The sequence below is a fragment of the Pleurodeles waltl genome, chromosome 2_1 (assembly GCF_031143425.1).
Source record: "Pleurodeles waltl isolate 20211129_DDA chromosome 2_1, aPleWal1.hap1.20221129, whole genome shotgun sequence".
Taxonomy (NCBI): domain Eukaryota; kingdom Metazoa; phylum Chordata; class Amphibia; order Caudata; family Salamandridae; genus Pleurodeles; species Pleurodeles waltl.
In genome coordinates this window covers 746,722,411-746,745,125 of record NC_090438.1, presented here as the reverse complement: position 1 = coordinate 746,745,125, position 22,715 = coordinate 746,722,411, and positions in this window count along the sequence as shown.

The following is a 22,715-nucleotide window of genomic DNA, read 5'->3' as shown; positions in this document are numbered from 1 at the left end:
GTCAGGAGCAAATTTGGGGAGAAGAGAGTATGGAGACTGAGTGGAGTTGAGTCTCGTAGAGTGGCATAGAGTATAGTAGAGTTTTGTAGAGTGGAGGTACATAGAGTGGAAGACAGTACACTGGAGTGGCATAGAGTGGGGTAGCATTCAGTGGAGTGGCAGAAATTGGAATAACGTAGAGTATAGTAGCATAGACTGGAGTGATGTAGAGGGGATTGGTGTAGATTATAGTAGCAAATAGTGTAGTAGCGTACAGTGGAGTAGAGTAAAAAGTAACAGTGTATAGTGTGGTAGCGTACTGTGGAATGGCATACACTAGTGGTTCCCAACCTTTTGACTTCTGTGGACCCCCACTTTATCATTACTGGAACCTGGGGACCCCCACTGAAACATTATTGGAATCAGAGGACCCCCTACTGAGTCATTACTTAAAGCTCGGGACCAAATCTGTTAAGATTATTTCATTTTCTCAGCAGTCGCGGACACCCTGAGGAGGCTTCACGGACCTCCAGGGGGCCCTGGACCACAGGTTGGGAACCACTGGCATACACTGAAGTGGTGTAAAAAGGAGTGGTGTATTGTGGGATGTGGTAAAGTTTAATAGCATACAGTGGAGTGGCACTCAGTAGAGTGGGGTAGAGTGGAATACCGTACAGTAGGGGGGCAAAGATTGAAGTTGTGTATAGTGTAATAGCATGTAGTGGAATAGCATGGAGTGGAGGACAGTGGAGTGGCACAGAGTAAAAAAGCATTGAGTGAAATAGTATAGAATAGAATAGCATAGAATGGAGTGGTATAAACTGGAGTGGTATACAGTGGAGTGGTATACAGTGGAGTGGGGCAGAGTGAAATTGCACACAGTGGGGTGGAGTTAACGGGAGTGGCGTCCAATGGACTAGCATAGAATGGAGTGGCTTAGAGTTTAATGGCGTACAATGGACTAGTGTAGAGTGAAGTAGCTAGAGTAGAGTAATGTATACTTGAGTGGCATAAAGTGGAGTAGCAAATAATGGAGTGGCATACAGTGGAAAAGCATATGTCCGAGGGCTGGGATAGCATATATTGTAGCACCATACAGTCCAGTGATGTACAGTGAAATAGTGTAGAATGCAGTGGCCTATACTTGTATGGGTGGAGTGTAATAGCATATAGTGGAGTGGCATACAGTGGAGTGGCGTCCATGGAAGTAGCATTGAATGGAGCGGGGTAGGGTGGGGTGAAATACACTGGTGTAAGGTACACTGGAGTAACATGCAGTGCAATAGCATACAGTGGCATATTGTAGAGTGGAGTGGCATACAGTGGAAGAGAGTAGAGTGGAGTGGCATACAGTAGAATGGTGTAGAGTGGAATAACATACAGTAGAGTAACATCCAGTGGAGTGGCTTCCACTGGAGTGACATAGACTGGAGTGGCAAGGAGTGGAGGTTTGTACAGTGTAAGAGCAAAGAAAAAAGTGGCATACATTGGCATGTTGTACAGTGTAATAGTGTAGAGTGGAGAGGCATAGAGTAGAGCCTCGTACAGTGGAGAAGCAGAGAGTGGAGTGGCATAGAGTGGAATAGCATATAGTCAGATGTATGTGACATTTGGCAGCAATGTAGATTATGGTGTGCAGAGTAATGCAAAACTGTGAATTCCACTGCCTTGCATTTCTCCAGATATAGCAATCAACAAAAGGCATCCGATAGTGGCCTTGTGATCTTTTGAAAATCTGACGTAGGTATTGCATTGCCCATGCAACACCATGAGTGACACAAGGATGCCACACAACAATAATACAGCTAAGCCTTAGTTACATTTTTTGCCCTGGTTTACCATGATAGCTTTGTAGTATGCCATGGTACATGGCAATGACAAGCCAGTATATATTGGATAAGTGCTGTTTTTTGAGAATGGAAATGCAGCCATATTGATTTTACTACACTTGTTCAGTTTTAGGGCCTTAGATATAGGTAAGTAGTAGGTCCCCACCTATAATCCCTCTAATAAAATGGTAATAGATAGGGTCATTTATTTACTTTTTTGATACATTTTTTAAAAACGTTTATGGCCATGTACCACAGTAGTTTCCCAAATGTTTGTGAAATTCCATGAAAGTACAGCATGGGACAGATATCACTCATTTTAAATGCTTTATAACTTAAAAAATACTTACTCTACTTAACTGCAGTGCCCAAAAAGCATAATCTCTGCACCATAATGTGTAATTCTGCCAAATTTCATATAAATCTATTAGGCTATTTTTGCTCTATATCAAATAAAATAGTTGATGGAAAATGCATTGGTGGAAAAAACACATTTGGGGCCCCTATTATCTTTGAACCCCCTTAACGAATCACCACAAAAATTTACATAATTTCAAAATCTAGAAAATACTTTAGGTCAGGAATGTTTTGTGGTGATTCTTTGAACAGATGGAAAGTTATTAGGCACCTAATATCGAAGGAATTTCCAAGGAATTCCTTTCTTTCAATCAATCAATCAATACAACAGGATTTGTAAAGAGTGGCTAATCACCCACAAGAGTATCTAGGCACTGCGGCCGGCTGCTGCGGGTGGTTCAGTTGAACAGACAGTTCTTGAGTCCCTTCCTGAACTCTGAAAGAGAGAGGGTGAGGTCCGGAGGTGAAGGCAGAGGCCGTGCCAGTCCTTGGTGGAGAGATAGGAGAGGGGACGTCCTCTAATGTTGCTTTGGTAGATGCAGGGCTATAGGCAAGGGAGAGGGAGTGGGAGGCAGCGCGCAGTTGTCTGGAGGGTAGGTGGAAGTTTAGGCATCAGTTGATGTATGCTGGTCCTTGATCGTAGAGGGCTTTGTAGGTATGAACCAGTATCCTGAATTTGCATCAACGATTAGTCTGGCTGCTGCATTCTGAATAGCCTGCAGTCTCTTCAAGAGTGATATGGTGATTCTGATATAGAGCCTGGTGCCATAGTCCAGTCAGCTGGTGATAAGGGCTTGGGTGATGGTTCATCTGGTGTTGACGGGGAGCCATTTGAAGATTTTCCATAGCATGCGAAGACTGAGGAAGCAGGCAGACAAGACTTTGTTGACCTGGCTTTTCATGGTGAGTTTATTGTCAAGGATGAGGCCAGGGTTGAGGGTGTGGTCCGTCAGTAAGGGTGAGGGTCCTAGTTCGGACAACCACCAAGAGTCTCTCCGTGGGAAGGTGTTGTTCCCGGAGATCAGCAACTCAGTCGTGTTTTAGGCAGTTGTTTCTTAACCAGTTGGTGATGGTTGTATTGCAACTGTGGAAGTTGGCTCTAATGGTGAAAAGGTCTTCAGATAGTGAGAGGATAAGTGGGATGTTGACTGTAGAATATAATCTTCAGTCCATGGGTTCTGACGATATTGGCCCGGGCTGATGTAGGTGTTGAAAAGGGTGGGGCTGTGAGTTGAACCTTGAGGGAAGTAGGTTGATACTATGGGTTCTTCTGGCGAGGAAGGAGGTGATCCATTTGAGGGCATCCCCTTGGATTCTAATGTGATGAAGCCTCTTGGTGAGGGTGTGGTGCAATACAATGTCAAATGCAGCAGAGAGGTCAAGGAGGATCAGGACTGCTCATTCTCCTTGGTCGAGGAGGGTTCAGATGTTGTCTGTGGTGGCGATCAGGGCAGTTTCATAAGCTGTGATTCATGTGGAATCCAGTGGTGTGCTCCAAGTGTGCTGTGAGTTGGTAGTTGATGGCCTTTTTGAGGACTTTGGTGGCAAAAGGGACCAGGGAGATGGGGAGGTGGTTCTGGCATTCTTTAAGAACACTAACTATAACTACAGAGTGGCAATCACTTTACATGTGATTTCTTTCATTTTATCTATTGCATTTGTTATGCACAGTATTATTTTGTGAGCCAGAGAGCTCAAAAAAATACGTAGAGTAGCATGTATTCTGTTCATTATACATTTGTTTATAGATCTTTCAGTTGTTCATGTAGTAAATCTGAAACTTTACATATGAAGTCTATTTTATTCTTTGGGTTTCCTTGCTAGTTTTAGCGGGATTGTACTACATCTGAAGGCCAAAGTGAATAAAAAATTAGATGATTATTTGTTTCCTACTGGCTAATTATCATGTTATCTTAATAGTAGTTTCTGTGGCTCACTGATAGGTCAAATTTTTATTTTCTTGCTCAGGGTTGCATAAGAAATGTAGTTTCTGACTGGCTTGTTGGGCCAGTGTTATTTTGTGAGCCAGGTAGCCTGCAAATATAATTTGTGTAGGTTAAGATATATTCTTTTCAGTATCTACTTGTGTACAGGTTTCCATTAGCATTTGACAATAAATGGGTCTTTCAGTTGATCAAGTAGTAAATTTGAAACCTTACATATGCACTCTAGTTTACTGTTTTGGGCTTCCTTGCTACTTTTAGTAGTATTGTACTAAAGGATATCACAAAGTTATTGGCCCTTTTAAATTCATAATCACTTCCTAACATCAATTGATATAGTAAAAGGAATCATCTACATAGTGTAATGTATATTGCTGTGAAATTTCATTACAATCCGTTCATCCATTTTGCCGCTACTTGGAATGGAAAGGTCTATGTAAAATGCATTGGATTTCAACCATGTTTTGCGGCTTCCCTTTTTTTCTTTAAACTCCTTTGACTAAATGCCACCAAGCTTTCAATCCTCTGACAATGTAACAGATGGACGTTTTGCAGAGGTTCATCAAATGAATACAAAGGTATTAAAGCACAAAAATCCAAGAACTCTCTTCCTCCAGCTACATATATATATGTCAGGGCCAGGAACAACTTAAGAGCAAAACAACCCACTACCCTAGAGCAATTAAAATCTATCCATACGTTTGTTATCCGACAATCTGACAAAGTGGGAAATTGGTGCTCCTAGTCAAGGAGAAGTTTCTAGCAGAGGGTTTCAAACAACTTAATCCATCATGTGTACTATAGCCTATCCAATAACACTGAGGTCAGGGCAGCCAATACTAAGCATTGGATGATGCTGAGTGAATGGAGGGACAGAAGGCTTCTGGAAGCAGCAGAATGCCTCTTCCTCAAATGTGATCGTCCCAGAATTCTCATTCTATACCTCTTACCTAAATTGCATAAAGATTCAGTTAACCCTGAAGGTAGTCCCATGGCATCATTTTTGGAGAACAAGTCTAGGGTCCTTGACCACTACTTAAGGACATTTGTATCTGCACTGCCAGCGTATTTGAAAGATACTACTCACTTCTTGACAGTCAATAAAGATATACTTTGGGAGGAGGATTGTTTACTATGTAACCTGGATGTTACCAGCCTTTAACAAGTGTTAAGAATGAATTGGGTATTCAAGAAGTGAAACACTTTTTAAGAGCACGATAAAATTCCCTCTTTACATTTCAAAATGTTATTGAACATGATTCAGTTTTGCTTGACTCACAATTATTATTTTTTTGACAGTCAAGTATACTGGCAATGTCAAGGAACTGGGATGGGCATCTTCTTGGCTCCCAGCTCCACAAATTTGTTTGTGGGCTGGTGAGAGGATCAGATGCCAAGCAATCTAAAACGTTTTGAAAAACAAGTTGTGCTATTGACTAGATTTATTGATGGCAGTTTTGTGGTCTGGAAGGCTGATGAAACATTTGCCTAGAAATGTATTGCTGAGTTGAATAACAATAACTATGATGTTCAATTTACAGGGCATGTTAGCAAGGAGAGCATTGCATTTCTGGATGTAGAAGTGATGGTTCACAATAAAAAACTAAACACCAAACTGTTTCATAACAGATAACTGGCAGTAGCCTCCTACCTGCTAGCAGAGCATACCCTGCCAATTTGGTTTATCATATTCCACATGAGAAACTACTTGGAGCAAAATGTAATTGCAGTACTGATGATGATTTTGAGAAAGAAAAGTTGGCTACGACACAAAGATTCAGCACTAGGAGCTATAGTGAGAGTGTAATCAAATAGGTGAGCGCATGTGTAGATTTGGTTCCTAAGTCTCAGTTCTTTCATTCTAATATGAGACCTAATGAAGACAGTGAGAATGTAAGATGTATTACTACATTTTCCAACCAGACATTCCGTATCTGAAAAGTATTTGAGAAGTACTGGTCTGTTCTAAAAACAGATGAGATTCTAGCCAAATACATACATGACACCCCCCAAATCACATGCAGACACAGCCACTCATTATGGGATACCTTGAGCAAGAGCTTACCTTCACACCAAAGTAGGAAACAATACAACACATAGAGAGATACTATTTTTTGAAGTGCAAGGCTTGCATAAACTGTTCTGAGCGAAAGATTCACAATACATTGCACAACTGTAAGATCCGGAAGGTACTGACATGCAACACGGTTTATTGCATTTATTGCTTACTGTATCCATGTGGCAAGATGCATATGGACACTACTATGTACAAAGCAAAAAAGTGAGTCATGGAACATGTGAAGGCCATGCAACAGTGATAGGTAATATCTGGTGGTCTGACATTTTACAGAAGTACACTTCTAGAATGCAGAACTCCTCTAGTTTATGGTGATTGATGCCATTGCACCTAGCATCAGAGGAGGCAACTGGGAATGCAGGTTGCCCATCCAGGAGTCCCAAATCATTATTGATTTTGACACTCCAATACCCAGAAGACTGAAGTCCATTGAGGAATTGTCTGTACATTTGGGCCAGTGAGAAATGTAAATATAGTCTCAGCATTTAGCAATGGTCTCCTCCATTATGCTTTCTTGAGTGCAATACTGCCTATTGTAGCAGTACAGGTTTTCCATTTTTAACACAGTTTTTGCTTTTCTTACCTACTCAGGTAACAACCTTGCCCAGAGAATGGGAGAGACAGCTGTCCTGCCTCTCTTCACTTTTTAAATGACTGCATAAGTTTGTATGATGATTTTGTTCACAAGGGGCTGACATATTTAGTTGTAAGGTTGCATTGGGGTTCCGGGTTAATATTACCCTTCAATTCTGCATTCTGAAATCATGCATACTATACTTTATCATTGCAGTTTTTGTATTATGCAGTTTGACTAAGAACGATGGGCCAGATGTAGCAAACGTTTGCGACTCGCAAACGGGCCGATTCGCAATTTGCGACAGTGCAAAATCGGAAATGGGATGCAAAAAGCCCATTTCCGACTCGCAAAAAGCGATGGGACCCGTTTGCAAGTCGTATCCGTTGTGGCCCCATTTTGCGACCCGCAAATTGCAAGTCGCAATTTGCGAGTCGCAAACCTTATGCAATTGCAACTCGCAAATTGCGACTAGTCGCAAAAAGCCCAGTTTGCAAGTCGCATTTACCACTAACTCAGAGCAGGTGGTAACCATTACCAAAGTATAAAAGGAGACCCAGAAGGCATCTGGGTCACTCAAGATGGCGGACATATACCTGATAGCAGTGAGGAGGAGAGTCTACGCAGCCCAGCAGAGGAGGAGGAGGGGCCACAGACAGGAGAAGATATATAGAACAAGGCAGACCCTTTTCCAGCAAACTGAAGAGGAGATCTATGATAAATACCGCCTTAGCAGCGCTGCCATTCTAGAATTAATAGATTTACTAAAACCACAGCTAGAACACAAGACTCTGCGTGGCTGCGCCATCCCTACGCATGTGCAAGTACTATGCGCACTGCACCTCTTGGCCTCAGGGAGCTATCAGGGGGTCATTGCCGTGGCAGGTGGGGTATCCCAAAGTGCAGTGTCAAGGTTCCTCAGGGCATTCCTAGATGCCTTAGTAGCGCACAGGTCTCAGTTCATATACTTACCAAGGAATGAGGCAGAAATTAACAGCACGAAGCTGGACTTTTACCGCATTGCCCACTTCCCCCATGTCATTGGATGTGTAGATGGGACACACATTCAAATATGCCCCCCGCTAATCTGGAACATATTTTCCGCAACAGAAAGTGTACCCACTCACTCAACATACAGGTTGTTTGTTATGCCCATTACGTCATCACGGACATCGTAGCTAAGTTTCCAGGCAGTACCCATGACTCATACATTATTAGACATAGTGGGATACATCAACGCCTGGAACGTGAGGAGTTTGGAGACGGATACCTCCTAGGTAGAGCTGCATACACCTTGCAGACATACACACAGGTCACTGTGCACGACTATCTTACTAACAGTGTACTTTTGTGCCCAACAGGTGACAGTGCATATGCTCTAAGGCCATGGATCATGACTCCATTTTTAACACCCAGCAATGATTCAGAGAGGCAATACAACAGTGCGCATAAGAGGACCAGGAACCTCATAGAGCGTACCTTCGGACTCCTGAAGGCAAGATTCCGATGCCTCCACCGCAGCGGAGGCGCCCTCCAATACACCCCCATTACCGCTTTCAAAATTGTGGTCGCATGCGCCATCCTCCACAACATAGCCACCCGACGTGGGCTACCTCTCACCCCTGCAGACCGAGATCCTGATGATGAAGAGCAAGAACAACCACATCGCCATCAAGGGGATAGGAGTCTAGCTAATCAAGGCAGACTGAGACGGGACCACATTGCAACGCAATATTCTGGACGGTACGTGTCAACTCCCACCATACTCACCTATTAACCATTTGTTAAGTGGAACAAAAATAACTGTTTTATTAATGTCATGAAGAAACTATATACAAGTTGAAATTGTCCATGGGCAGGAAAATGCCAACCAGTCATGTGGCACATTAACGCCATGTGCCACATGAATCTGTCCTGGCTGTTATCTATGATCTCCTGCCCCTCCTGCTAGCCTGGCTGGTCCCTGCTGCGTCCATGGTGCTGTGCCTACCACTCCTCAGCACCCTACTGTGAGTGGCAGAGACACTGCTCACTGTTGAGCCCTCCTCCCAGGTGTATTTGTTAACTTCCTGGCTGTGATGTCATCATCATGTGCCAGGAAGTATTTCCAGGGTGTTCTGGTATGCTTTCTGGAGTGTTCTGCTGCATCTGCAAGCAATTTTGAAGGTATTCGCAATTTGCGACACCCACTCGCTAATTGCGAGTTCGTTTTTGCACACTCGCAAACAGCGACCTCGCAAACTGCGGACTCCCACACAGCGTTGCGAGTCCGGCTGCGAGTCGCAAAATCGGATCGCTTTTTTTTCTGGTATTCCAATTTGCGACTCGCATTTTGTGAGTCGCATCAACTCGCAAAATGCGAGTCGCAATTTTTATTTTTGCTACATCTGGCCCGATATGTGTTATGTCCTGGAAATTTCAATATGTATCTTCTTAACGTGAGCATTTTGTTGCATTATTTACGGGAGCTAACCTACCCTAAAAATTTGATTTATTGGTGATATACTAAGGTGTTTTGGTTTCTGCAACAACAATACATACCTGAGACCAAATGTTATTTACTGTATGGTGTTACACCTGAGTTCATGTTTACTTCTTTAAAACAAGATAAGTCTATGTCCAATCTGTTATTTTATGATAATTGTGTTATTTTGGTTGGAAGGTATGCAGATACATTCAGTAGAAATTCTGAAGTCATATAAGAATGAGACAACAGCATACCGCTATTGTGTTTGTGTATATTTTATATGAACATTGTAGTGCCTGATATATTACATAATGGCCGCCATAAATTTTCTGGCTGGCGATGAGTTGAGTGGGGTAGTCTGCCTCCACTGTTGTCAACACACTATGGCCCTCATTATGTAATTGGCAGTAAATCCCGCCTACCGCCGCGGCGACGGCCGCCAAAAGACCATAGCCGCTGGTACCAGCCATCCGCCCTATTATGACTACAGCCGGATTTCGGCCAGAAGGTTGGCGGAAATCCGGCTATGGTCATGTCGGCGGATGGCCGCGCCAGTAGACTGCCACAGACCATATCATGACCCATGATACGGCCCAGCGGTGTTCTGCTGGTGGATGCTGCTGCTGGCAGCAGCGCCCCATTCCGTCTCCTGCCGGAGGACTCCCTGACATCAGGTAAGTCGGGTGCTCCGACAGGGGTAGGTGGGGGGTGTTGTGTGTGTTTATGTCTGTGCGTGCGTGTATGCAGGTGTGTGATGCGTGTTGTATGCGTGTGCATGTATGGATGCGTGAGTGCATGTATGTTGTGTTGTGTGTTTGTATGTATGTCAGTGTGTGTGGATGTGTGTGTGAATGAATGTATGCATGCGTGATGAATGTGGGTATGAGTGTGTGTATGCGTGTGTTCGTGTGTGCAAGAAGGTGCATGTATGTAGTGGGGGAGGGGGAAATCTAGGGAGGGTGCGGGGGTGGGGAAGAACCCTATCAGACACAGGAAAGGGATTCCCTGTCACTGATAGTGCCTACCGCCATGGTTTTTGTGGCGGTAAGGTTGCCACGAAAACCATGGTGGTAGGCGGGGTCATAATCCTGTAGGCTGGCAAGTGACGGCCGCCGGACTGGAGACTGAAGTCTCCAGCCTGGCAATCGTTACCGCCATGGCGGTCGGTGTGGTACATTGCCAATGTCTTAATATGGAGAAAAGTACCTCTAGCCTTTTGGCAGTACTTTCTTCCATATTAACGCCGTCCACCGGGGTCATAATGACCCCCTATATCTAGTGGATGGTGCTTTTTACTTGGAACCCGTGACCAGGGCTATGGCCGAAACACTTTGGGGAGAAGCCATCCCAATAATCTTCACAAACTTGCAACACACAGGTGTGTCCCAATATTTCTTCAACAATAAGGAAGAAAATATGGATGAGATGCACTTGTTTGTTGTATTTATGAAGGAAACAGACCGCACTCCAATGTGGCAAATCTTTATTCTTTATCCGAAAGTAAGGAAAACAGAAAACGCATTTCGGACACCTGGACCTTGTTCACGAGCATACCATCTAAGTCCCTTTTTAGTGTTTATATACAAAATAAGAAGTGCGCGTGTGCCATTTTACTCAAAGTCATTCTAAATACTATTTATATTTGCAAACATAGTTGAATATACTAATTTCCCAACTGCATATGTTTGCAATACATACACTTTTTATAATTGCATTGTGATATTTCCTGCTCAATTACTAACCACAAGGGGACTTCCATCTACCAAATCCATATGTATCTGATGTACCCATCTGGCACAGAATGGGTGTGTGACTTAGCAGTTTTCCAATTACCAATTATGGACCACCATAAATATTGAATTGTATATTGATGCAAACACATGATTCGTTCTTAAGCACCTCATAAATATATAAATATATTTAATTCTGGGTATTAGTACCCAATTGGTATGATATTTAAATACTAAACTATCTATGAGATGTCCTTTCAAATCTACGTCTTCCTTTTAAGTGACCCTGTGCTGCAATTTGTACATTTAGTGGGACTCCACTGTCTCACTGTTAACAATGACAACCATTAACCTAATATTTCTCCATCACCGCAAAATTGCAATTTCATGATATAGTGTGTCCATCTAATTCATTTGTTGGTAAAACATAACCTCATTGGCATCAAAACACCATTCATATAGTGACCACCTTCTACCTTCTTGCCTCTTTGCTAATCATGATAACTTTTCTGAGCATGGTGTACCACTAATGCAGATGAAATTGAGTTCTATATTTATAGTGCGTGTGCTTAATTCATTGTTTATACATCTTGCCCACCTATCTACAGACTGAATACCTACATACACTAGATTTGCAAAAATAATTATCAAAAACTGTTATGAACAATAAAGAAAGACGAAAAAAATGGGAAACCCCAAACATTTGCATCACTTCTCTTGTGTAGATCATTTCCTTTCCATTTGAATGCAACACTATTAGGAAATCATTATTCAAAGAATCTACCATCACCACTGGAAAAGAATTCAAATTCATTCATAGCTATATCTATTGCATTCTAAACTTATTTCAGTCTCTTTCTTATAGTAAATGTACAAACAGTTTCTTCTCCGAGTTCAAACCAATGGAGTGAGAGACCGCATCTCCATTAAATGTATTGATTCCAGTTGGTAGAGCTTTTTCTCACTGTTCCTCCCATGTTCATTTATGAGAACATGATCTTTGGCATAGTATCTTAATAACTGCCATTGGCTGTTGTTATGTGACAACTCCATGTGCCTTGACACCACATAACTCCTATCCAAATTGATAGTGGCACGTACATGTTCTAAAATACGTTTTTTTGTTTCACATGCTATACTTCCCACGTATTTTAAACCACAAGGACACTCAATGGCATAAACTGTAAAGCAACTTTTACATGCAATATGTTGTCTAATTTTCTTAACTCGTCCATTTCCAATGGAACACTCTTTTTTACTAATGCCAATCTTACAGGCTTTGCAGCTTGTGCACTTTCAGAATCCCAGTTGCTTTAACCAATCTTTTTTCTCATAACTGAAATGACTCCTTGCCAGTTTATCATTCAAGCTAGGAGCCCTCCCGAATTTTATTTGTGGTTGGTCCCCCATAATGCCACTAATTGTAGGATCTATCTTCAGTATTGACCAGTGCTTATTTTATATTCAATGAATATCTCTTTTGAATATGTGGTGATAAAATGATAGTAGTATCTGGATCTACTGCAGGTTTTTTCTTTTGTATTAACTTTGTTCTTGAGATGTAGCAAATTGTTTCTTATGCTGTGGCTATGCATTTCTTGGGATATTGTCTAACTTTATATCTTTATGCAGAAGCTTCTAGGTGTCTCTCACATTCAACGTGCTCTGAACAAATTCTTTTAATCCGAAGGAACTTGCCATAGGGCATATTCCATTTCGTACTCAGTGGATTATAACTGTTAGCATATAACACTGAATTTGTTGCTGTTCATTTTCTGTGGTTTATACTAGGCCCTTGTGTACATAGATTTCCATTTCCAAGAATGTCACTCTAGTTGCACTGATATCATAATTAAAACTAAATTTAACCGATTTGAATTCAATTTTTCAAAATATTCCTTGAATTCTGTTTCTGTTTCATCCCAAATCAGGTACAAATCATCTATAAATCTAAGCCAAATTACTATTTTCTGCGCATAATTTTACATTTCTTCAGACCAAGCAGTACGCTGTTCAAACCAACCCATAGTTAAATTGGTGAAATTTAGAGAAAAAGAAAACCCCATGGCTGTGTGTTTTATGTGCAAATACAATTGCTGATTGAAAAGAAAAAAGTTATTCATTAGGCACATTTTGATAGATTCCAATAGCATATTATAATGTTGAAAATAATGGATATTCTGTTGTTGCAAGAAATATTCACATGCCTTAATGCTCATGTCATGTTCTATGTTGGTATATGAAGATACCACATCCATTGTTATCAGTTTGTATGAGTTATGTACGGGATGCCCTCTAGCTGTTGTAACAAATCCCCTGTGTCACGTAAATAAGAGTTGAGATTCTGTACTAATGGTGCCAGGAAATAATCTCTATTATTAGACATAGGTTACATCAGAGATCCATTCGCTGATATTATAGGCCTGCCTGGAGGATTAGTTGCAAGTTTATGAATTTGGAGCAGAAAATATACAAGTAGGAATGATTCACTGTTCCACAGTTAAATATTTAACTTCATCCAAATCAATCAACCTATGATTTTCCCATTCATTTAGCTGCTGATGAATTATCAGCCCTAACTGCTCTGTTGGATTGGATTACATTTTTCTGTAGCAAGTTGTATTCAAAAGCTGACACATTGCTTCTGTCACATAATCTTGTTTATTTACTATTACTATGTTGCCGCCCACATCAGCTAATTTAATTTCAATAGTAGTATCTGATTGAAGATCACGAAGTGCCTGTTGTTCCACCAGTGATAAATTGCTTGTGTACCTATTCCAGCATATTGTATATAAATCATGAATATATATATACATATATATATATTCATGACATATGATATTATATATATATATATATATACATATATATATATATATATATAAATATATATAAATATATATATATATATATATATATATATATATATATAAAACCTAGTGGCGGTCAACACTAGGTAGTTATAGTTAGGACCATGTTTCCATAGAGACATTTTTTATTGACTTGCCTATATCTTCAACACCGTTTGCCGAATCTTTACTGAATTTTCAAAATAAAATTGCCCTGGTGATTCTTGGTGCACACAGAACGTTTTGGGGTGATCCGTCAAGCGGTGCAGAGAAAAGGGTGAGGGGTCAAAAAGTTGTGTTTCCCATGTTAATCACCATAGGACTTTTAGACCTGACTACAGCCCAAACCACTGGACAGAATTACACCAAATTTGGCTGAAAGCTAGCTTTCCATTCAGCAGTTTTTGAGAAAATTAAGGAAATCCAAATTTGTATAACCCTGGCTGCAACAAATTCGCGAATAATGATGAGCTTGTGCCGGGAAATGCAGAGCTCTGTTTGGCTTCCAACTCTTCAACCAAGAAGTGCTGGCAGCCATCTTGGGACTCAGCTTCGACCGAGTCCCCCAAAAATAATGTGAAAAAAAGAAAATGGGCCAGGGTAGGGGCACCCTGACCCCTTAGCTCTCGTGCTTGGGTCTGATGGAGCAGATATGCTAATTCAAGAAATTTCTAATGATTAATGTGTGTTTATTAATGAGAAAAATGCGTAGCAAAATTGTTATTAGAAAATAACATGTGTAATCAAAATGTCACCATGTGTATTAACAGATGCTAAATACTGAGAAAAATCTGTATAAAATATATTAGTATATCATAACTGGATGTATAACCTATGTTTTGTGTTAACTCATATTCTTAACTTAGCTAGACTAAAGACCTGGTTTCACTGGGCCTTGTCTGCTTACAACGTGAAGACTCGACAATGCTTGCGAGGACTGGTAACTGGAGTAAAGGACCTTGAACTGTGCAGAGTTCCGATGGCTCTGCTAGAACATTCTGCAATGTACCAGCTGACAGGAAATAATGAAGTCAAATTGATACAAATATGTGTAGCGTAGGCTAAATGTACTTTCCCAGGACTTGAACAATAAAGCCACTGACTAAAGACTATGGGGTCATTACAACCCTGGCGGACGGTGTTAAAGATGCGGTAATACCGCAAACAGGCCGGCGGAGAAAAAAAGGGAATTATGACCGTGGTGGAAACCGCCAACATAGACAGCCACTTTAACACTCCGACCGCCACAGGGGTACAGACAAGCAGCGCGGCGGTCACCGCCAACAGACAGGCGGGAGACAATGTACCGCCCACACTATTACAACAGGCCAATCCGCCACCTTTTCCGGGGCGGATTCACCGTGGCGCCGAAGACAACGGTGAGTACTGCACCTACGACATAAGGGAGAGGGGAGGCAAAAGTCAGGGGGACACAAACGCAACACCCCCACCCCGAACCTCACCCACTACAACACACACATTAATGCATATCCAAACATCACAGTAACAACCCACAACCCCCCTGGAAGAATGCAAAGACAAAAGGGAATCAGTATAACTATTGTAATGAATAAAAATACAGTAAGCTCATATATACAGAAATATATACACATTCCAAATATATACATCACGATAACTAGTGCAGGTATGCACAATTCAATGTCCGTGGACCACTGGGCCCAAAATGCATGGGCGAGGCCCACACTAGATACCTGTCCACAAACGGAGAGACCACTGCAGTGGCATCAGATAGTAATACAACAGGCACCTCAGAGGGAAGGGAGGGCACCTCAGCCGGATGAGTGCAAATCCAGATCCATGACGGGGCTCCATGCCCATTGATGTATCCTGGGGAGTGCAACGCCACAGTCTCTCAAGTCTCTACAGTGGGTGGGTTGCCCACTGCTGTATCCTGGGGAGTGCAAAGCCACAGTCTCTCAAGTCTCTACAGTGGGTGGTTTGCCCACTGCTGTATCCTGGGGAGTGCAAAGCCACAGTATCTCAAGTCTCTACAGTGGGTGGTTTGCCCACTGTACCATCCTGAGGAGTGCAAAGCCACAGTCTCTCAAGTCTCTACAGTGGGTGGTTTGCCCACTGTTACATCCTGGGGAGTGCAAAGCCACAGTCTCTCAAGTCTCTACAGTGGGTGGTTTGCCCACTGTTACATCCTGGGGACTGCAAAGCCACAGTCTCTCAAGTCTCTACAGTGGGTGGTTTGCCCACTGCTGTATCCTGGGGAGTGCAAAGCCACAATCTCTCAAGTCTCTACAGTGGGTGGGTTGCCCACTGTTACATCCTGGGGAGTGCAAAGCCACAGTCTCTCAAGTCTCTACAGTGGGTGGTTTGCCCACTGTACCATCCTGGGGAGTGCAAAGCCACAGTCTCTCAAGTCTCTACAGTGGGTAGTTTGCCCACTGTACCATCCTGGGGAGTGCAAAGCCACAGTCTCTCAAGTCTCTACAGTGGGTGGTTTGCCCACTGTACCATCCTGGGGAGTTCAAAGCCACAGTATCTCAAGTGGATGCAGTTATCCACTGGTTCTGGAGGGGGACTGGTGCCCAGAGTGCTTCATCCTGTGAAGGTGCCCAGAGTGCTTCATCCTGTGAAGGATTCAGGTAGTGGATGCAGTTCTCCACTGGTTCTGGAGGGGGACTGGTGCCCAGAGTGCTTCATCCTGTGAAGGATTCAGGTAGTGGATGCAGTTCTCCACTGGTTCTGGAGGGGGACTGGTGCCCAGAGTGCATCACGCTCCTCTTGACGGTCCCAGTTCCGTCACTGTCCCAGCCGCACATGGGCTAACGATGCTTGCCATGGCGGTCTTTGCCCTGTTCAGCGGTGCTTGACTTTGCTGTCTGTGACCTGTTCAGTGGTGCTTGCCCTGTTCAGCGGTGCTTACCTTGTTCAGCGGTGCTTGCCATGGCGTCTTTGCCCTGTTCAGCAGTGCTTGACTTAGCCGTTTCTGACCTGTTCAGCGGTGCTTGCCATGGCGGTCTTTGCCCTGTTCAGCGGTGCTTGAGTTGGCAGTCTCTGCCCTGTTCAGCGGTGCTTGCCTTGTTCAGCGGTGATTGCCATGGCGGTCTTTGCCCTGTTCAGCGGTGCTTGACTTAGCCGTTTCTGACCTGTTCAGCGGTGCTTGCCATGGCGGTCTTTGCCCTGTTCAGCGGTGCTTGAGTTGGCAGTCTCTGCCCTGTTCAGCGGTGCTTGCCTTGTTCAGCGGTGCTTGACTTTGCTGTCTGTGACCTGTTCAGCGGTGCTTGCCCTGTTCAGCGGTGCCTGGCATGGCGGTCTTTGCCTTGTTCCGCGGTGCTTGATTTAGCCATTTCTGACCTGTTCAGCGGTGCTTGCCATGGCGGTCTTTGCCCTGTTCAGCGGTGCTTGACTTTGCTGTCTGTGACCTGTGCAGCGGTGTGTGGCATGACGGTCCCTCAGTGTCCAGCAGGGGTGTGGGTGCCGGGGCCCTCCAGGGCACTGGCAGTGGTCTCCGGACCAGTGACGACAGTGCTGCCCTCCAGGGCACTGACTCTGGCGGTGGTCTCCGGACCAGTGACGACAGTGCTGCTCTCCAGGGCACTGACTCTGGCGGTGGTCTCCGGACCAGTGACAACGGTGCTGCCCTCCAGGGCACTGACTCTGGCGGTGGTCTCGGGACCAGTGGCGACGGTGCTGCCCTCCAGGGCACTGACTCTGGCGGTGGTCTCCGGACCAGTGACGATGGGGCTGGTGGTGTCGTCCTGGCCAGCGGGGAGGATTGCGGCCTTCTACGCCGTGCTGTTCCTCCCAGACTTTGGAGACTTCTTCTGCCCCTTCACCACCTTGGGAGGGGTCACAGCTGACTCGACACTCCCCCGGGACCCTTGTGGGTGCCTTTGCCGGCAGGAGTCTTCACCCTCTCCCGTCGGGCACTGTCCAACTTCTGGTGCTTTACATGGGGTGGACTGGCAGTGCTTTGGCTCCGTGTCACACTGGCTGCCCTGGTGGCCGGTGCACTCCACATACCTCTAACACGCACCACTGGTACCGGACCTTTTTTGGCTGAGGTGCTTGTATGGGACCTATGAATTGGAGGGGGGGTGGTGGGACAGAGGTCAAGGTTCTTCAGGAAACGTTTCTGACGAACACTGGGATGGGTAGCTGGAGGGGGTCTGGGAGTGGAGGAAGTGAAGGTGGTTGTAGGAGGTGTAACTTTAGATGATTTGGGTGCAGATGCAGGTTCTGGAGGCTGTCGTGAGGTGGATCGATGTTGGGTGTGTGGTTGTCCGCGTTTGTGTACTTTGGGAGGGGGCGTCACAGACACACTGGGAGAGGACACAGGGGACGTGTAAATGGTAGTGGGGGTGGTGAGTGCAGGTGAGCGGGGTGTGGTGCTGGGTGTTCTGGTGCGAGTCCTAGTGGCTGTAGTGGTAGTGCATTCAGGTGAGAGTGTAGACGACACTGGGAGGGAGGAGGGACATGACGAGGAGGGGGACACAGTGGAGGCAGTGGATGTTGCTGTGTCTGTATGTGGGTGATGCTTGTGTGAGTGCCTGTGGGATGTGTGGTGCCTATGTTTGCCTGAGCTGCCCTTGTGAGTTGAGGTGTGTGCAGGCTGGTCTGATCGTGTGCTTGGGATAGGCTGGGGTACAGGGGATTGGGTCTGGGTGGAGGAAGTTGGAGGAGAAGGCTAGACACAGGGACAATGGCTGCCATCAGTGCTGAGGCCAGAGATTGCAGGGTTCGATGATGGGCAGCCCGACCAGAATGAATGCCCTCCAGGAATGCATTTGTTTGTTGCAACTCCCTTTCTACACCCTGGATGGCATTCACAATGGTAGACTGCCCAACAGTGAGTGACCTGAGGAGGTCAAGGGCCTCCTCACTGAGGGCAGCAGGGGTGACAGGGGCAGGGGCTGAGGTGCCTGGGGCGAAGGTGATGCCCACCCTCCTGGGTGAGCGGGCATGGAGCGAAGGCTGAGGGGCTGCTGGAAGGGCGGTGCTGGTAGGGGGGGGTGGTGGCTGTACCTGTAGAAGTGGGGGGAACAGATGGTGCCGCCACCACAAGGGAGCTTCCATCGGAGGACAAGTCCGTGTCGCTGTTTGCTGATCCGGTCACCTCCCCTCCGTCCCACTGGTGTATTCTGTGTCCGTGGTGTGGCCCTTCATGGCCATGTGGGACGCAGACCCCTCGTGCTCCGGTGCCACTGTACCTCTGCCTGATGATGCTGCTGCACAACAGAACAGGGAGACCACAAAAAAGGGGTGGGGAAACAGAAGAAAGACAGGTTGTGTGCATGGCTTACCGCTACCGTTGGCGGACAATACAGACACATCAGCCCACTGCACTACGCCGTGCTCTTGGCCTCTACAGATGCAATTCCTGGGATATGGCCTACATGGCTATGAGTGTCATCTACCCATATAGATGACACAGGGGCATGTATACCTGTACTTGGCACTCTACAGAGGTGGGGGGGAGTGGCACATGACCTGGATTCCGGAGGGGCCTAGCCTACGGAACTCACCCTGGCCTAGGGAAACCCACAGCCCTCCTCCCCCACCCAGACACCTCCACTGCGCGCAAAGTCATGAGAATGTGAGTGTACTCACCCCCTTGTGTCTGCTGTGATGCCCTCATGCGCCCATCCAACTCAGGGTAGGCCACTGTCAGGATCTGGAACATCAGGGGGGTCATGGTGCGACAGGCACACCTCCTACGTTGGGAGGCCATCCCCAGCTGAGCCTCCGCCGTCTTCTTGCTCCAGCGGCAAATGTCCTCCCATCTTTTCCGGCAGTGGGGGCTCTGTCTCTGGTGGACCCCCAGGGTCTGGACGTCCTTGGCGATGGCACGCCAAATATCCTTCTTTTGGTGGGCGCTGACCTACATGACATGTACAGGGGAAGAAGATAAGTCATTAGCAACAGCACCGTCAAAGTGAGTGGCCCACATCCTTGCCCTTGCCATGTGGCACATGCAATCACACTTCTACATGCTCGCAGGACTCTGCCCCCTTCCTACTGATATCCAGCCCTCTCCACCCAGGCATAGCCCATACAACGTGCTCCCTGTGTACTTACCTGTTGGCCTGGAGGACCATAGAGTAGCGTGTACTGGGGGAGGACCCCATCCACGAGCTTCTCCAACTCCTGTGCAGTGAAGGCAGGGGCCCTTTCCCCAGACGCACGAGCCATTGTCTCTTCCAGACTGAGGTCACAGCAGCACTTGCAGTGTAGGTCCTCTCCTGTCGAAGATCAGGTATCGAGGGATTGAACAGATAGAAAATGGTGGTCACGTCCGTGGCAGTGACGTCTGCGGCGGTGCGTATCATCACCGCCGGCGCACTTCGTCATTGGCTCCTGGGACCCATAGGGTCCAATGTTAACCAATGCAGCATTGCGCCGCGGTCTTTGACCGCCTACCGCGACGGTGTACAACGCCAGCGCAGTTACCTCACATCCCATTGTCCCACTTTAGAGGTCAGGCAGCCGCCATTTCAGGGGCCCACATGGCTTCATTTACAACTGCGTCACACATACCTAGGCCTACACTCAACGCACATACAGGAAGGATATTGTATTTAGTGTAGTGGCCTGTGTAGCTGTGGGTACATACCTAAGGATTTGTTGACTCTGTGGTCGCTGTTGTCCTTCCTAGGCACCGTCAGCTGGGACATGTGAGGAGATGGCGGAATCCTCCAGTGTACCGACCGCTGGTGGACCTGTTAACAATGGAGGAGCGACATTTAATCATCACCTACAGGTTTGACCGTGCCACAATCCAGGAACTGTGTACCCAGTTGGAGCCAGACCTGATGTCACCAATCCGCCATCCCACAGGAATCCCCCTTCAAGTGCAGGTGCTATCAGTGCTCCATTTCCTAGCAAGTGGGTCATTTCAGACAACAGTGGCCATGGTATCAGGGATGTCCCAGCCTATGTTTTCCAACGTGTTGTCCAGAGTGTTGTCTGCCCTGCTGAAACACGTGAGGAGCTACATCGTTTTCCCTCAGGTGGAGGATTTGGCGACAGTTAAAGGTGACTTCTATGCCCTGGGACATATCCCTAACATCATAGGTGCCATTGGTGGGACCCATGTGGCTCTGGTCCCCCCCCACAGGAGTGAACAGGTGTACAGGAACCGGAAGAGTTATCATTCGATGAATGTACAGATGGTATGTTTGGCAGACCAGTACATCTCCCAGGTAAATGCTATGTTCCCTGGCTCAGTGTATGACGCCTACATCCTGCGGAATAGTAGCATCCCGTATGTGATGGGTCAACTCGAGAGGCACCGTGTGTGGCTATTAGGGGACTCTGGTTACCCCAACCTGTCATGACTATTGACCCCAGTGAGGAATCCCAGGACCAGGGCAGAGGAACGCTACAATGAGGCCCATGGGTGGACTAGGAGGGTGATCGAACGCACCTTCTGCCTCCTTAAGGCCAGGTTCAGGTGCCTCCATATGACAGGTGGTTCCCTATTCTACTCACCAAGGAAGGTGTGCCAGATCATCATCGCCTGCTCGATGCTTCACAATCTTGCTTTGCGACGCCAGGTGCCTTTTCTGCAGGAGGATGGTCCAGATGACGGTGTTGTGGCAGCTGTGGAGACTGTGGACAGTGATGAGGAGGAAGCAGAGGAAGAAGACATTGATAACAGGGACTCTGTCATACAGCAATATTTCCAGTGACACACAGGTGAGAACAATTACTGTATTTTACTAATACATTCACTTTCACACTTCTACCTCTATCCTGTCTGTCAATTTGAAGTAGTATCTGCTAACTGAGTGATACATTTCCAGTACGGTTTCACAGGTGTGGTTACCAACGTGTGTCATCTGCTTGCATCCTTCATGGACTTGTGATGTGTGACATAGGTATGTTGACATTACTATTGAGAACGGATTTTGTTACTGTCATAGCTAATACACATTTTCAAAATCACAGACTGACTCCAGATTGTTTTGTGCTTCAAGGGTGTTTATTGAAATGCTAATTATTGGAGGGGGTGGCAAAATGGTGATGGGTGATGGTGGAGGAATGTCCATGGCAGAGTCCAGTCTATAAGTCTCACAGGTGCATTGCCCATATGGGCATAGGAAGTGGAGCTGGGGCAGTTCCAATCTGGACAGGGTAACAAAGAGGGACAGTGGGAGGACAATCAGGGTGGTCTCATTACCTGGCGGGGGTCTTGCCATCTTGCTCTGTCCTGTTCCTGGATCTCAGGGACCGCTTGCGGGGTGGTTCTTCATCTACAGGGGGTGGGGTGCTGGTGTGGTGGTCCTGTGGCGGGTGTCCTGTCCACTAGCGCCGGCAGAGGTGGTGGGCAGTTCATCATCCATGCTAGTGTCAGGGGCCCCTTGGAGTGCCACGGTGTCCCTCATGGTCTTTTTTATGTCCTTCAGCACCCCTACCATGGTAGCCAGGGCGGTGCTGATGGTTCTGAGCTCCTCCCTGAACCCCAAATACTGCTCGTCCTCCATGCGCTGGGTCTCCTGAAACTTGGCCACGACCATAGCCATCGTCTCCTGGGAGTGGTGGTATGCTCCCATGATGGAGGAGAGGGCCTCGTGGAGAGTGGGTTCCCTTGGCCTGTCCGCCCCCTGTCGCACGGCAGCCCTCCCAGTTCCCCTGTGTTCCTGTGCCTCCGTCCCCTGGACCGTGTGCCCACTACCGCTGCCCCCAGGTGCCTGTTGTTGTTGGGGTGGTGGGTTATCCTGGGTTCCCTGTAGTGGTGGACACACAGCTGACTGACGTGTCCTGGGTACGGAGGTATGGGCCCGCTGGGTGGGTCCTGTGCTGGTGTTACCAGAGGGTGGAAGGTCAGTGTTGGGCTGTGCCTGTGCGAGGGGAACCAACTTGCCCGAGGCCCACGATGGTCTGGGCTGGTCATCTGGATCCAGTTGGACAGAGCTGCTGTCATCACTGTGG